The sequence below is a fragment of the Oncorhynchus mykiss genome, chromosome 3 (genome assembly GCF_013265735.2).
Source record: "Oncorhynchus mykiss isolate Arlee chromosome 3, USDA_OmykA_1.1, whole genome shotgun sequence".
In the NCBI taxonomy this organism is placed as follows: Eukaryota; Metazoa; Chordata; class Actinopteri; order Salmoniformes; family Salmonidae; genus Oncorhynchus; species Oncorhynchus mykiss.
In genome coordinates this window covers 53,732,583-53,747,664 of record NC_048567.1, presented here as the reverse complement: position 1 = coordinate 53,747,664, position 15,082 = coordinate 53,732,583, and the positions used below count along the sequence as shown (strand labels likewise).

At 39.0% G+C, this 15,082-nt stretch overlaps 1 protein-coding gene across 1 annotated transcript in view; it reads left to right on the top strand.

Moving 5' to 3' along the window:
- The first annotated feature begins 795 nt into the window (after positions 1 to 795).
- Positions 796 to 15,082, top strand: part of LOC110520198 (R3H domain-containing protein 1-like) — a 75,105-nt gene continuing 60,818 nt past the window's right edge. The window contains 1 exon segment of the mRNA XM_036974578.1: positions 796 to 915. The gene's annotated coding sequence lies outside the window, so the exon portion shown is untranslated.

Below are 15,082 nucleotides of genomic sequence, written 5' to 3'. Positions count from 1 at the left end.
AAGTCCCAAATGTGGCAATGCCTTCTGTCACGACTGTTGAATACAATTATATTTGAAAGTACTCTACTATTATTAAAAGGCCCAGTGCAGTCAAAATGTGACTTTCCTGTATTTTATATGTATTTCCAGACTATGAGGTTGAAATAATACTGTGAAAATTGATGCCCATATAGTGTAAGAGCTGTTTGAAAAGACTGCCTGAAATGTCAGCCTCTTTTGGTGGGATGGTCACATATGGTAAAATAGTTTATAGACCAATAAAAAAGTGAATTCCAAAACTCTGTGCCAATAACAGCTAGTTTTCAGTTTCCCCCTCCCCACTCAGACCATTTGCAGCAAAATCCTTGCTTGAGAAATGTATTTTTGACCATTTTAATTGAAAACAATCACAGCAAGGTACTTAATTGTCACCGAACAATTATTTGATATTGAGAAAAAAAACGGTTGCATTGGACCATTAAACCGATAAAAAAATAGGTCTCTGTGTATGCCAATCACGATGTATTTGCTCATGACCTAAAGTACGTGTACAAGACAAAAGTACATGCACGCAATGAATGCATACCAACGAAGTCTTGCAGGTGTTCACGTGGTTTTGCACATGTGCCAGGTGAAATTTCAATTGCACCACTGGCACTCTAAAAACTTTGGTAAATAATACTTTCCTGTGGATATTTTGTTTTAAATGTTGCCCAGCTGAAATACCAACCGGTACATTCAAATTAAATGTTATTCAACATTCTGGCAGAGTTTTGTTTGACTTTAACAATAATTTGTATCATAGTCTGTCTGATTAGGCAACCTCCCCCTATCTGTCAGTCAGTTGCAGACGCGCTGCCTCCCCCTCATGTTGCCGACTGACTGGAAATAGAAACATAAATATACACACCGATAACTAACAACCTAACGCAGCCGGTAAGGACAATTTAATGGTTTATAAATGTAACGGTAACTATTTTCTTGAATATTCTATGAACGTAATTAGTGCATCCAAGTTAGCTAGCTAAACGGCTTCCAATGGCGAGAAAGGCAACGTTGACGAAGCTTTGGCCTAGCAGAAAGACTAGCTAATTATAGCCATCTAGCTAACCTGACGAATAAAAACAAGGGATTCTCCCTGACAAGTTGTTTTGTAAGCACGTGTCATGCGAGCATACTTTTAATTTTTTTTAAATAACGACTATACATACATATATGGATTTTGTTAATCTGGTGACTAACCTTTGTAACTTAGTCAGCTAATGTAACTGTTATTTTACAGAAGTAGTTAGCTAGCTATGTGGCTAGCAAATGCTCGCTAACCATGTGAGGCCTGCCATAATCGCGTTCTGTGGCGCTAAGGCAAGGGGGCGGTAACGTTAGGTGACTAGGTTTGGGAGCTTGTCACCAGTTTGCACATTTTTCTTGCTAGTGTCAGTGCACAATGGCTTAACGAGTTAGTTAACTAGCCAGCTAGTTGCATACAGTAATACTGTATATGAATAAAACAGTCGAGGTAGATGTGACCTGGTCGAGTTGCTAGCAAAGTAAATTTTTAACAAGTTCATGCTCTTTGAAACTGACTCGCGCAAGCTAGCCGGTGAGGTTGGATTTTGTATTGCGTTGAAAGATAGCTAAGTGTAACTTTCATGTTTGGCGGAGAGTTTGCGGTGCTAGCCGAGTTTAGGCACATTCAACATTGACTGGGTGATTCTCATGAAACCAGTTTTAATCATGGCATTAACCAATTGAGTTAGAAAACCATGATGCAACTATCATTCTGAAGATTAAGATGCCTAGTTTATTAAAGAGGGTGTGGTATATGACAATTTTATACCACAGCTAAAGGCTGTTTTTATACACAGCCCTTAGCCTTGGTATCCAAGGTGTCTTATTGCTATTACAAACTGGTTACCAACGTAATTAGAGAGAAAAAATAAATGCTTTATACCATACCCATGGTATATGGTCTGATGTACCACAGCTGTCAGCCAATCAGAATTCAGGGCTCAAATCACCCAGTTTATAAAGCACATTATACAACGGGTGGGTCTAATCCTGAATGCTGAACTTAGAGTGAAACTGGAGGGTGTGCAATTCAAGTAAATAATCATAAAATGATGGATATTAAACATTTAGGTACATACAAGTGTCTTATATTTTTGTCTATTCAACAAGTTACCACCGGCTAAATTTATGAAGTTAAAATGCATATTAACCTTGTTCCATCAGACTTCGTAATCCACTATCTTATCAGCCCAACCAGGCACTTTCTAAACTTGATCTCTACTATAAAAAGCATCTAGACATTATCACATTTCTCTTAGACTAACATTTTAGTTTTCAACAGAGGAGATTTGAATAAACCATCCTGTCTGTCTCTGACATTTGCAACATTGTTTCAATATTCAAATTCCATCTCCAGCTGTCCCATAGTAATGAAGGTGTCAGGACCAGACAGACAGACAGGCAGGCAGCGCTTCTCAACCAGTCGAAATAATGTATCAGCTGGCATCATTTTTATGGATATACTGTACCAGTCAAAAGTTTGGATACACCTATTCATTCAAGGGTTTTCCTGTATTTTTACAACTATTTTATACATTGTAAAATAATAGTGTAGAAATGATAACTATGAAATAACATGGAATCATATAGTAACCAAAAATGTGTTAAACAAATAAAAATATATTTTATAGTCGAGATTCTTCAAAGTAGCCACACTTTGCCTTGATGATAGCTTTACACACTTGGCATTCTCTCAACCAGCTTCACATGGAATGCTTTTCCAACAATCTTGAAGGAGTTCCCACATGCTGAACACTTTCCTTCACTCTGGTGGCCAACTCATCCCAAACCATCTCAATTGGGTTGAGGTCGGGTGATTGTGGAGGCCAGGTCATCTGATGCAGCACTTCATCACTCCCCTTCTTGGTCAAATAGACCCTTACACAGCCTGGAGGTGTGTTGGATAGTTGTTCTGTTGAAAAATAAATTATAGTCCCAGTAAGCGCAAACCAGATGGGAAGGTGTATCGCTGCTGAATGCTGTGGTAGCCATGCTGGTTAAGTGTGCCTTGAATTCTAAATAAATCACTGACAGTATCACCAGTGAAGCACACCCACACCATCATATCTCCATGCTTCACGGTAGTAACCACATATGCGGAGATCATTCGTTCACCTGCTCTGCGTCTCACGAAGACACGGTGGTTGGAACCAAAAATAAAACATTTGGACTTATCAGACCAAAGGACAGATTTCCTGCGAGTCTAATGCCAATTGCTCATGTTTCTTGGCCCAAGCAAGTCTCTCCTTCTTTATGGTGTCCTTTAGTGTTTTTTTTGCAGCAATTTGCCCATGATTGCCTGATTCACACAGTATCCTCTGAACAGTCGATGTTGACGTGTCTGTTACTTGAACTCTGTGAAGCATTTATTTGGTCTGCGATTTCTGAGGCTGGTAACTCTAATGAACTCTAATGATCTTCTGCAGCGGAGGTAACTGCGTCTTCCTTTCCTGTGGTGGTCCTCATGAGAGTAAGGTTCATCATAGCGCTTGATGGTTTATGCGACTGCACTTGAAGAAACTTTCAAAGTTCTTGAAATTTTCCAGATTGACAGACCTTCGTGTCTTTTCTTATTTGAGCTGTTCTTGCCATAATATGGACTTGGTCTTTTACCAAATAGGGCTATCTTCTGAATACCACCCCTACCATGTCACACCTCAACTGATTGGCTCAAACATATTAAGAAAGAAAGAAATTACACAAATTAACTTGAATGAGTAGGTGTCCAAACTTTTGATTTTTGTTTTATCTGATAGTGCCTTTTTGTTCTTTATTCAAATATGGGTACATAAAAATAACATGTATCCACTAGTAATTATGATAAACAAGATTCAGAAAAAGTTGTGGTAATAAGACATTTTACATTTTAAAATATTTGTTTTACATTTTTAACTCAGGCCTTTTCATTAGGTGAGCAAAAATGTAAATTTATTTGTTTTACTTTTTGGGACTTTCAAAACTATTGTGGTAATGATATTGTTTTGCATTGGTAGTCGTGGAAATGATCTAAAATGCATTCTGATCAATATACATAACAATTATGAAATGGATAACTAAAGATTCTAATTTTAGTAATCCAAGAGGATTTATGGTGGAAAATATTTTTTTTGTCAAGTGCCAGTTTAGTGAGAACTAGCTATCACCCAACTGGATATCCATGTGCAGTAGCTAGATACACTTTTGTCACTACTAGCATAATGACAATATAGTTTAACTACTTTGGGGATCCCCCAATTTTGGAAATATAATTCTTTAGGCTGACAACCTGCTGACTCGCAGCCTAAAACGTACCCTGCTAATAGCTACTGGTGGGCATGCAGGGTTTTGTATCAGCCCAGCACTAAACACCTGTTTCAACAATCAAGTTTTTGTATTCGTTTTTAATTGTAGGGGATGGTCAATGTTGGGGAGAGGTGTCAGTCAAACTCATTCCACGGAGGGCCAATTGTCTGCAGGTTTTGTTTTTTCCCTTTAAATTAAGACCTAGACAACCAGGTGAGGGGAGTTCCTTACTAATTAGTGACCTTAATTCAACAATCAAGGGTGGAGCGAAAACCCACAGACACTCAACCCTCCGTGGAATGAGTTGGACACAATGTAGGGTATCTGGTAATTCTATAGCTACAGATTGTAACACCAGATAATGGAATTTTGTAAACATTTTTGGTATCCATTATACTGGGAGTTGCAGGTTAGGTACTGTTTGCTGTAGCACAGAACATTTTCGACCAACCTTAGCTTGGGCGATACTGTCTTTGTCCTCGATTTGTGGAAACAGGAGTCATATAAAATGTCCTTGTCCGTTTTGAATTTAGAAAATGCTCAGTTATTAAAATATACACTACCATTCAAAAGTTTGGGGTCACTTAGACATTTCCTTGTTTTGGAAAGAAAATCAATTTTTTTGGCCATTAAAATAACACCAAATTGATCAGAAATACGGTGTAGACATTGTTAATGTTGTAAATGACTATTGTAGTTGGAAATGGCAGATTTTTAATGGAATATCTACATAGGCGGACAGATCAGATGCCCATTATTAGCGGCCATCCTGTGTTCATATGGCACGTTGTGTTAGCTAATCCAAGTCTATCATTTTAAAAGGCTAATTGATCATTAGAAAACCCGTTTGCAATATGTTAGCACAGGTGAAAACTGTTGTTCTGGTTAAAGAAGCACAAGAAGCAATAAAACGGTCCTTTAGACTAGTTGAGTATCTGGAGCATCAGCATTTGTGGGTTTGATTACATGCTCAAAATGGCCAGAAACAAAGAACTTACTTCTGAAACTCGTCAGTCTATTCTAATGAAGGCCATTCCTTGTGAGAAATTGCCAAGAAACTGAAGTTCTCATGGAACTCTGTGTAAAGAAAAGACCATATCTCAGACTGGCCAATAAAAATTAAATAATAAGATGGGCAAAAGAACACAAACACTGGACAGAGGAACTCTGCCTAGAAGGCCAGCATCCCGGAGTCGCCTCTTCACTGTTGACGTTGCAACTGGTGTTTTGCGGGTACTATTTAATGAAGCTGCCAGTTGAGGATATGTGAGGCGTCTGTTTCTCAAACTAGACATTGTTGTCTTAATCAGTTGTGCATTTGGCCCTCCCACTCCTATTCTGGTTAGAGCCAGTTTGTGCTGTTCTGTGAAGGGAGTAGCACACAGCAAGTCAGTTAAAAACAAAATCTTGTTTACAATGACGGCCTACCCCGACCAAACCCAAAAGTCGATGGGCCGCTAACGATCAATAATAATATACTCTTAGTGAAATGTTTTATTTTATAATCTGTAGAAACTACAAGATTAGAAAGGTTCAGAACTTTTGTAAAACATCACCGCACAGTCTCAAAATATATGGCAAACTGGGTGGTTTTCAGAGATTGATCGGGGGGGTTGAGGGTAGCTGAACGATGGAACTTAAAGCAAACAAAAGATAACGATTATAAAATATACTGTATCTGTAAAATGTGTATATTATGTATTAGCTTGAAGTAGAAGCTTAGGTTTTTTTTTGCCATTTGGTTTACACCAATTAGAGGAGTGGTGGTAGGGGTAGGGGAAAATAATAAAGGAAAATATATTAAAAAATATATAGATATATTTACGAAAACTTTCCGAATGCAATATATTTTTCAGACCCCTTTTTCCTCATTTTGTTATATTACAGCTTTGTTCTAAAATTTATTTAAATAATCAATCTACACACAATACCCCATAATGACTAAGTGAAAACGTTTTTTTTAGACATTTTTGCAAATGTATAAAACAGAAATACCCGATTTACATAGGTATTCAGAACTGTTTGCTATGAGACTTGAAATTGAGCTCCGGTGGATCATCTTTCCATTTCTCATCCTTCAGATGTTTCTACAACTTTATTGGAGTCCACCTGTGGTAAATTCAATTGATTGGACATGATATGGAAAGGCACACCCGTGTCTATATAAGGTCCCACTGTTGACAGTGCATGTCAGAGCAAAAACCAAGCCATGAGGTCAAAGGAATTGTCTGTAAAGCTCTGAGACAGGATTGTGTCGAGGCACAGATCTGGGGAAGGGTAGCCAAAACATTTCTGCAGCATTGAAGGTCCCCAAGAACACAGTGGCCTCCATAAGAAGCTTGGAACCACCATGACTCTTCCTAGAGCTGGCCGCCTGGCCAAACTGAGAAATCGTGGGAGAAGGGCCTTGGTCAGCGAGTTGAACAAGAACTCAAAGGTCACTCTTACAGAGCTCCAGAGTTCCTTTGGAGATAGTTTTCCTTCTGGAAGGTTCTCCCATCTCTGCAGCACTCCACCAATTAGGCCTTTAAGGTAGAGTGGCCAGACGGAAACCACTCCTCAGTAAAGGCACAAATCAAATCAAAGTTTATTTATCACTTGCGCCGAATACTTCAGCTGTAGACCGTACAGTGAAATGCTTACTTACAGGCTCTAACCAATAGTGCAGCCCACTTTGAGTTTACCAAACGCCACCTAAAGACTCTGACCATGAGAATCATGATTCTCGGATCTGATAAAACCAAGATTGAACTTTTTGGCCTGAATGTCAAGCGTCACGTCTGGAGGAAACCTAGCACCATCCCTACGGTCAAGCATGGTGGTGGCAGCATCATGCTGTGGGGATGTTTTTCAGCGGTAGGGGCTAGTCAGGATCGAGGGAAAGATGAACAGAGCAAAGTACAGAGAGATCCTTGTTGAAAACCGGCTCCAGAGCACTCAGGCCCTTAGAATGAGACACTGGTTCACCTTCCAATAGGACAACGACCTCAAAGCACACAGCCAAGACCAGGTCGGATTTGCTTCGAGACAAGTCTCTGAATGTCCTTGAGTGGCCCAGCCCGAGCTCGGACTTGATCCCGATCGAACATCTGTGGAGAGACCTGAAAATAGCTGTGCAGCAACACTTCCCATCCAACCTGGCAGAGCTTGATAGGATCTGAAGAATGGGAGAAACTCCCCAAATACAGTTGTGCCAAGCTTGAAGTGTCATACCCAAGAACACTCAAGGCTCTAAAAGCTGCCAAAGGTGCTTCAACAAAGTAAAGTGTGTAGATTGAGGATAAAAAAGTATATATAATAAGGCTGGAATGTAACAAAATGTGGATAAAGTCAAGGGGTCTGAATAATTTCCAAATGTACTGTATATGGGGGACTGGAAATGATTCAGACAATTGCATTGATGGAAGCCACAATCCTATTTGCAATATTAAAGCTTATTTACCCCCCCAAAAATAAGAATACAACTTCTGTTTCCATCACAGCTGTCATTATTTTTTTTATACCGTATGACTTTACTCGCATAAAAACTGGGGGTGGGAACGTGGTTACAGAATATTACACATGATGGGAAATGGCACATGCTCCAAAGCAATAAATAGTTGATCACCTGAGGGAAGATCTTCCTCTCTTCTCCGGGTCCAGCAACTACTGCAATTTTCCAAACCACATTATTGGCTCGTTTTAATCAGGGCTGCCCAGCGGCACCTCAGTGTTAATACACCTGTCTGCCTTTGAGTGGTTCATAATAGATACATGTGGGTTTTCAGCAATGCTACACTCATGGTTCAGCAGTTTGACAGTCCGTTTCTGTCTGTTTCTCAGGGTTAGGTCACACACACTAATCCACCAGGACATCCATTTACTCGAGGGCATTATGCCAATTTGCAAAGCACTCCACCAAGACAAGGTGTTCAAACAAGTGTGATCATAAGTCGGTCCTCTAGTGGCAACTGAAGTGAAGCTGGACAAAGCACAGAGCAGCCGCTTTGCCGTGTGCCATGCGGTCAGGACGATGCCTTGCCTTATCGAGAGAACATGATTATCTGTCAGGTGAAAAAAAAAAACACTGAAAGGAGAAAGAACCACCCGATGAGTCTCACCTTCCTCCAGATAGGCTACGTCCCTGACTGTAATGTTCTCTGGTCGAGGTTTGTCAGGCTGTCTAATTGCATTACAGCTAATGTCAGTCTCAGTATTGTTTGGCAATGGTCTCTTTTTCCCTGGCCTGTATCTGTCAGGGGGATATTAATGGGACTGAGGGGATGTGATGCATGAGTTGCTTGCTTCAGGGCCTGGTCCAAAAGAGTGCACTACATAGGGAATAGGGTGCCATTTGCGACTTAGCCCATATGGGCTCCTGCGGAATGAGAAACAGAAACAAACGTCAGTCTCCATTAGGCCCCAGGAGGCTCCCACCTGAGTAACTGCCTGGCTTTGCACAGCTCGTGTTTGGAAACACAGCAATAAGGTAGCATTGCCCAACTTCAAACAAACACACTTTAGGATGCATTATCCTTGTTGTTTTAGCATACAGCCTGCCTTTTTATTGACCTGCATGTTGTGAATGACCTCATAATTTCACTTTCCCCACTGATCAGCTGGAAGCTAAACATGTATTTTATATATCTTATATTGTACATAAAATGTCATGTTCTCTAATCATGTTGTTTTGAAAAGCTTTAAGTGGTATTATGGGCGGGGCAAGCAGGCTCTGTGATGTTGAATGGAGTAGTTTACCTGCGACACATACGGTACGCTGCCAAGTTGCAAGTCAAGAGTTAGCCCATCTGTTTGGTGGCTGCCCTTTGGGTCCCTATGCATGCCTTAAAGAGATCAATGGAACACAGACTGTGGGGGAAAGAACAAGGACACTGTCATTGGCACACATACAAAAAATATGATCTTGCAAAGTGGATATTCGTCAAATGCGTCATGATTTTTGTGTTCTAATAGGCCCACAATTTCCTTACTAAAATCAAATTTGGATACATTTGGCTGTTTTTGCTGCATAATATTTACAAATGGGCCTTTTTGTGCTTAGAAAACATTTATGGTAAATTCTAACTCCCGTCTGTATAAGCTGGTAGCATAGCTAGCATATATAGAAATTGGTGGTGTAATATGTTTGATTGGTGATGACATGAACATGTATTGGGCTTGACATCCCATACAAACATTATACTCAGATTTTTACCCCAAAATAGTGTGAAATATTAGTAATGAAACTTTTTTTAGCACTATTCATTACATAAATAAATCTGTGCTGTAAAGCAACAACAATAAACAACATTAATCATCATGGGTAGATCGACAGTCAAGATACTGAAGGTGGAGGAAGTTCATTGCTTGAGTGAGGTCAGAGGATGGAGGAGGTGGTCAAAGGGGAGAGCAGGCAGCACGCTGTCAACCCTGTGTATTGCCATCTGTGGCTTCATAGTAGAACTCAGTCAGATGAAGTTAGGCTTCCATACTAGCCAATGGATTAGTAGCTAGCCAACTACTCTTCGTTACTACCAAAATGCAGCACCCACTTGGGTGATACTATGGTAGTCACGGGCACTAGAAAGCGCACACACACTAAAATAGTAGTTCAGGAGTCTTCCATACAGTCATAATAGATCATATAAATACACATATAAACAATAGCCTAAATGTAGGTTAATTTTGATGGGGGGCAATGTGGAGATTCTGAATCTTGTCCCCTTCGGTGGGACACTTGAGTGGTGTTGCCATGGCATTTCCATTGTTTTGTTTGAGTTCGATTTATCTCTTTACCACACCTATGGTCACGGGTGCTGCAGCTAAATTACACTTCCTTGTGATGAGAATGGAGCACTGAGGTAACAAGGCCCCAGGTTCTAGAAGGATGACAAAACTCCCATCCCCTCTGGGATGAGACTGTAGGACAGAGGGACTGATGAATAGTGTCCTTGCTTTTGAGCTCTAGCCTAGCCTATCATCATTGTGTGACTGACTGGCTAATTGAATCGTATTTTGTAATTTGTACTCGTTCATTAATCATACAAATAGAGTATCTGACTAATTTGTCCCTTTTGGTTTATTGATATGGTTTATGGAAATGGTACAGCTCAAATGTTTGGCATGGATTATTGCTAGTTTAATTCTCCTAGGGAAACTGCTGCATTGCAGGGACCTGTAAACCCAGAGGAAAGAGAAATGGAGCTTGTACCTGCACTTAGACAGGAAAAAATGTCAGTGATTTTTGTTAAGCTCATAAAGTCCTAACTTTTTATTCTCTTTCTGTTGTCTTGAAACTGAAATACAGCCATGACACAGTATGTGTATACATGCATTTCAGAACAACCTTGTTCTGATCTTGTTGTAGTACAGTAGCTCGTAGCAATCTTTCCTCCACAGACAACCTGTGCCTTTTTTTCTTATCTTTTTTTTTTTTTGCCATTTATTTTCCTATCCCTCTCTCTCTGTCTTCTGTTCCTTCAATTTTTTTTATGGAAATGTGAATGGCAGAATTCTGAATTTTCAATACCTTGTGTAGAAGTTGAAGCACCATATGGTTCCCTAGTTTACCTTCACCTTTTTCGTGTGGCTTTCATCAAAACATCCCATCTTCCCATCTCCAATCTAGTGGCTTAGGCAGCAATCTGTTGATGGCAGGGCCAGCAAAAATGTAGGTGTGCCAAATTGTGGGTATTCAAATCATCACTCAATTATCATAAATGCCTACCCTATACCCTAATGTAATCAATCGCACACAACTAACCATCTAAAGTGATTTCGCATTACTGACCAAATAGTCTTGTAGGCCTACATAAAATCCGTGACTCTTGCATTTAAAACGTGATTCACACAGGGCTACACATAATAAATCATAGGCCTATAATTAGACTGAGACTAGGACATAATGCCCTAATATAACAGTAATATATCACAATAGGCAGCCATAGCCTATATAGACTAGAACAGTGGTCACCAACCTTTTCTTAGTCAAAATCACTGAGTCAAAATGCAAGCCGAGTTCCATTCTCTGCTGGGCGCGGGAGTTCAACTGCGCCTAGAATGTATTGTGGGATATCGATTAAATGATCAATAGCCTATAGGGCCCAACTATAGTGCATGGGCAAAGAAGCATAGGATCAAAGTTCTATATCCAATTAAATTAAATTCTTGAAAGTTATAGGATCATGTATTTACTGTCAATGTAAATACCCTATTTTCATATACAGTGTATTCAGACTAGTGATGCACCGATATGACATTTTTGGTCGATAGCGATAACTGATATTTTCCTTGCCCAAAAAAAGCGATACCGATTATTTAAAATTTTAGCGGCATTTTAAGCATTATAGTACGGTTAACATACACACATGGATGCAGAAGTCTAAGGCACTGCATCGCAGTGCAAGAAGTTTAACAACAGTCCCTGGTTCGAATCGAAGGCTGTATCACATCCAGCTGTGATTGGGAGTCCAATAGGGCACACAATTGGCCCAGCGTTGTCCGGGCCGTCATTGTAAATATGAATTTTTTCTTAAATGACTTGCCTAGTTAAATAAAGGTTACACACCACGCTGACCAAAAAGTTATTTTGTTGGCATTTACGTTTGTCCCTATTACCAGTAAAACATAATCAAAACTTATTTATTCTACTTACTTGCTGTTCTGTTTTGTTGTTCATTTGTTCAGTCGTTTCATTCTCAACCAGGATTTGTATGGAACACCGTTTGGATCTTTTGCGTGTCAAAAAAGATACATGTCAAATAACACTATTTGACGTGTCAAATAAGCTTGTTGACCAATCAGGACATGTGACATGTGACAATTTAACGCGTTCGTTCATTTTTTACATAGTGTAATCAATGTGTAATAACTATCACTCGTATTTCATATTTCAACGATTCATCGATACGTATGCTATGATGTTGGCAATCATCACTCAAGGATTTTTTTCTTTTAAGAATTTTTTTCAAACATTATTTAAACGTTCACACCTCTAGCCAGAAACCAACCATTATTTCGAAATTGATAAGCAGATTATTTTTTTATGTAAAAATAAATTATCTTCCCTAGTAAATGATCAAGCATTATTCAAATGTATTACATAAGCCTAGGCCTAAATTAAATATTTTTTTGAACAACACTTTATTTAAGATGTCCTTGAGTGACCTGAAACACATCTACTAAAAAAAATGTTGTTTAAAATTATTATTGTCAGTGTACACTATATTTACAAAAGTTGTGGCAACGTCTAGGAGCAACAACAGATCACCTGTGAAGTGGTAGGCCACACAAGCTGACAGAATGGGACCAGCAAGTGATGTAGCATGTAAAAATCATCTGTCCTCAGTTGTATTTGACCATATTAATGATCTAAGGCTCATATTTCTGTGTTTTTATTATAATTAAGTATATGATTTGATATTTGATAGAGCAGTCTGACTGAGCGGTGGTAGGCAGCAGCAGGCTCGTAAGCATTCCTTCAAACAGCACTTTACTGCGTTCGCCAGCAGCTCTTAGCAATGCTTGAAGCACAGCGCTGTTTATGTCTTCAAGCTGTTTAATGGCACAGTCAACTTAGTGTATGTAAACTTTTGACCCACTGGACTTGTGATACAGTGAAATAATCTGTCTGTAAACAATTGTTGGCGAAATTACTTGTGTCATGCACAAAGTAGATGTCCTAACTGACTTGCCAACACTATAGTTTGTTATTAACAAGAAATTTGTGGAGTGGTATGTAAACTTCCACTTCAACTGTGTTGCACTTTTACTTTCTTCTCCAACACTGTTTTTACATGATTTATTTGAGACTAAATAGATTTTTATGTTTTATATTAAGTTAAAGTAAGTGTTCATTCAATATTGTTGTAATTGTCATTATTACTATATTTATTTATTTATTTATTTATTTATTTATTTATTGGTCCTCCAATAATTGGTTTCGGCGTTGAAAAATTATAATCGGTCAACCTCTACTCCAGACCACCGCAAGGGGGAGTTAGAGCTCTCATTATGCATTTGGGTCCCAAGGTTTTTATATGACCAATCATATTGAGTGGTTCCAATGACGAATTTGACACGAGCCACCAGTCTCTTGTGACTTTCTTCAGCAAAGATGACTGACAAAACATTACAGTGAAGCTAATTGAAGTAATTATAACGTCATAACGAGTCAAGCAAAAACATTGTTAATGTAGAGATAAATGATTGCACATTTTTTTGTCATGAAGTTAATTTATGAAAATTAGCAATATTTTTTTTCAGTCATTTCCAATACCAGGTGTATCAAACTCCATTCTTTGAATGATGCTGTGTCTGCATGTATATATTACAATTATACACGTCAACAGTGTACCACCCCTGCTCAAGGGACATCAATGATTTTCAAACTCAAACTATACAATTTACGAGAAACATGATTTAAGTAAAGGCTGATTTGTAATTCTTATATACAGAATATAAAAACAGTACATTCTGCCAGTACTCCCACAAGTGAACCACTCAGGCGGAGAATGACATGTGGAAGAGTGCAGGACCGAGATGGGAGTAACAATCCAGGCTATTTGCTCTGAGACAGGCATAATAAAATAATGAAACAAGCATGGAGGAGGTTTTGAACCCTCAACATTCTAGCACGAAGTCCAGCACGCAATCAACTGTCCCCAAATGTATTAATTGGGGGCTGATTGTAGCTAGAAACACTTTATCAATTGGAACCTTTAACATGTGGAAAGGGGAAAAAGTATATTTATTTGTTTTTCACAAGCGTAGCAGGATGGCTATTAGCTGAACAATATTCAACCTTTACTAAAGAATTGTCTAATAGCCAAGCTAGATGTGAAACCCCCCAACTTGCAACAAATCATTTGTATCGATCTTTCCACATCTACCTACACACGGTTAATGTTCTGGGGGGAGGAAAAATATATACATGCAAACATACAGTGGGGAGAACAAGTATTTGATACATTGCCGATTTTGCAGGTTTTCCTACTTACAAAGCATGTAGAAGTCTGTAATTTTTATCATAGGTACACTTCAACTGTGAGAGACGGAATCTAAAACAAAAATCCAGAAAATCACATTGTATGATTTTTAAGTAATTAATTTGCATTTTATTGCATGACATAAGTATTTGATACATCAGAAAAACAGAACTTAATATTTGGTACAGAAACCTTTGTTTGCAATTACAGAGATCATACGTTTCCTGTAGTTCTTGACCAGGTTTGCACACACTGCAGCAGGGATTTTTTTCTTGGGACCTAGAACAAGCATCTCTGTTTTGTCCGAGTTTAAAAGTAGAACGTTTGCAGCCATCCACTTCCTTATGTCTGAAACACATGCTTCTAGCAAGGGCAATTTTGGGGCTTCACCATGTTTCATTGAAATGTACAGCTGTGTGTCATCCGCAAAGCAGTGAAAGTTAACATTATGTTTTCGAATAACATCCCCAAGAGGTAAAATATATAGTGAAAACAATAGTGTTCCTAAAACGGAACCTTGAGGAACACCGAAATTTACAGTTGATTTTTCAGAGGACAAACCATTCACAGAGACAAACTGATATCTTTCCGACAGATAAGATCTAAACCAGGCCAGAACTTGTCCGTGTAGACCAATTTGGGTTTCCAATCTCTCCAAAATAATGTGGTGATCGATGGTATCAAAAGCAGCACTAAGGTCTAGGAGCACGAGGACAGATGCAGAGCCTCGGTCCGATGCTATTAAAATGTCATTTACCACCTTCACAAGTGCTGTCTCAGTGCTATGA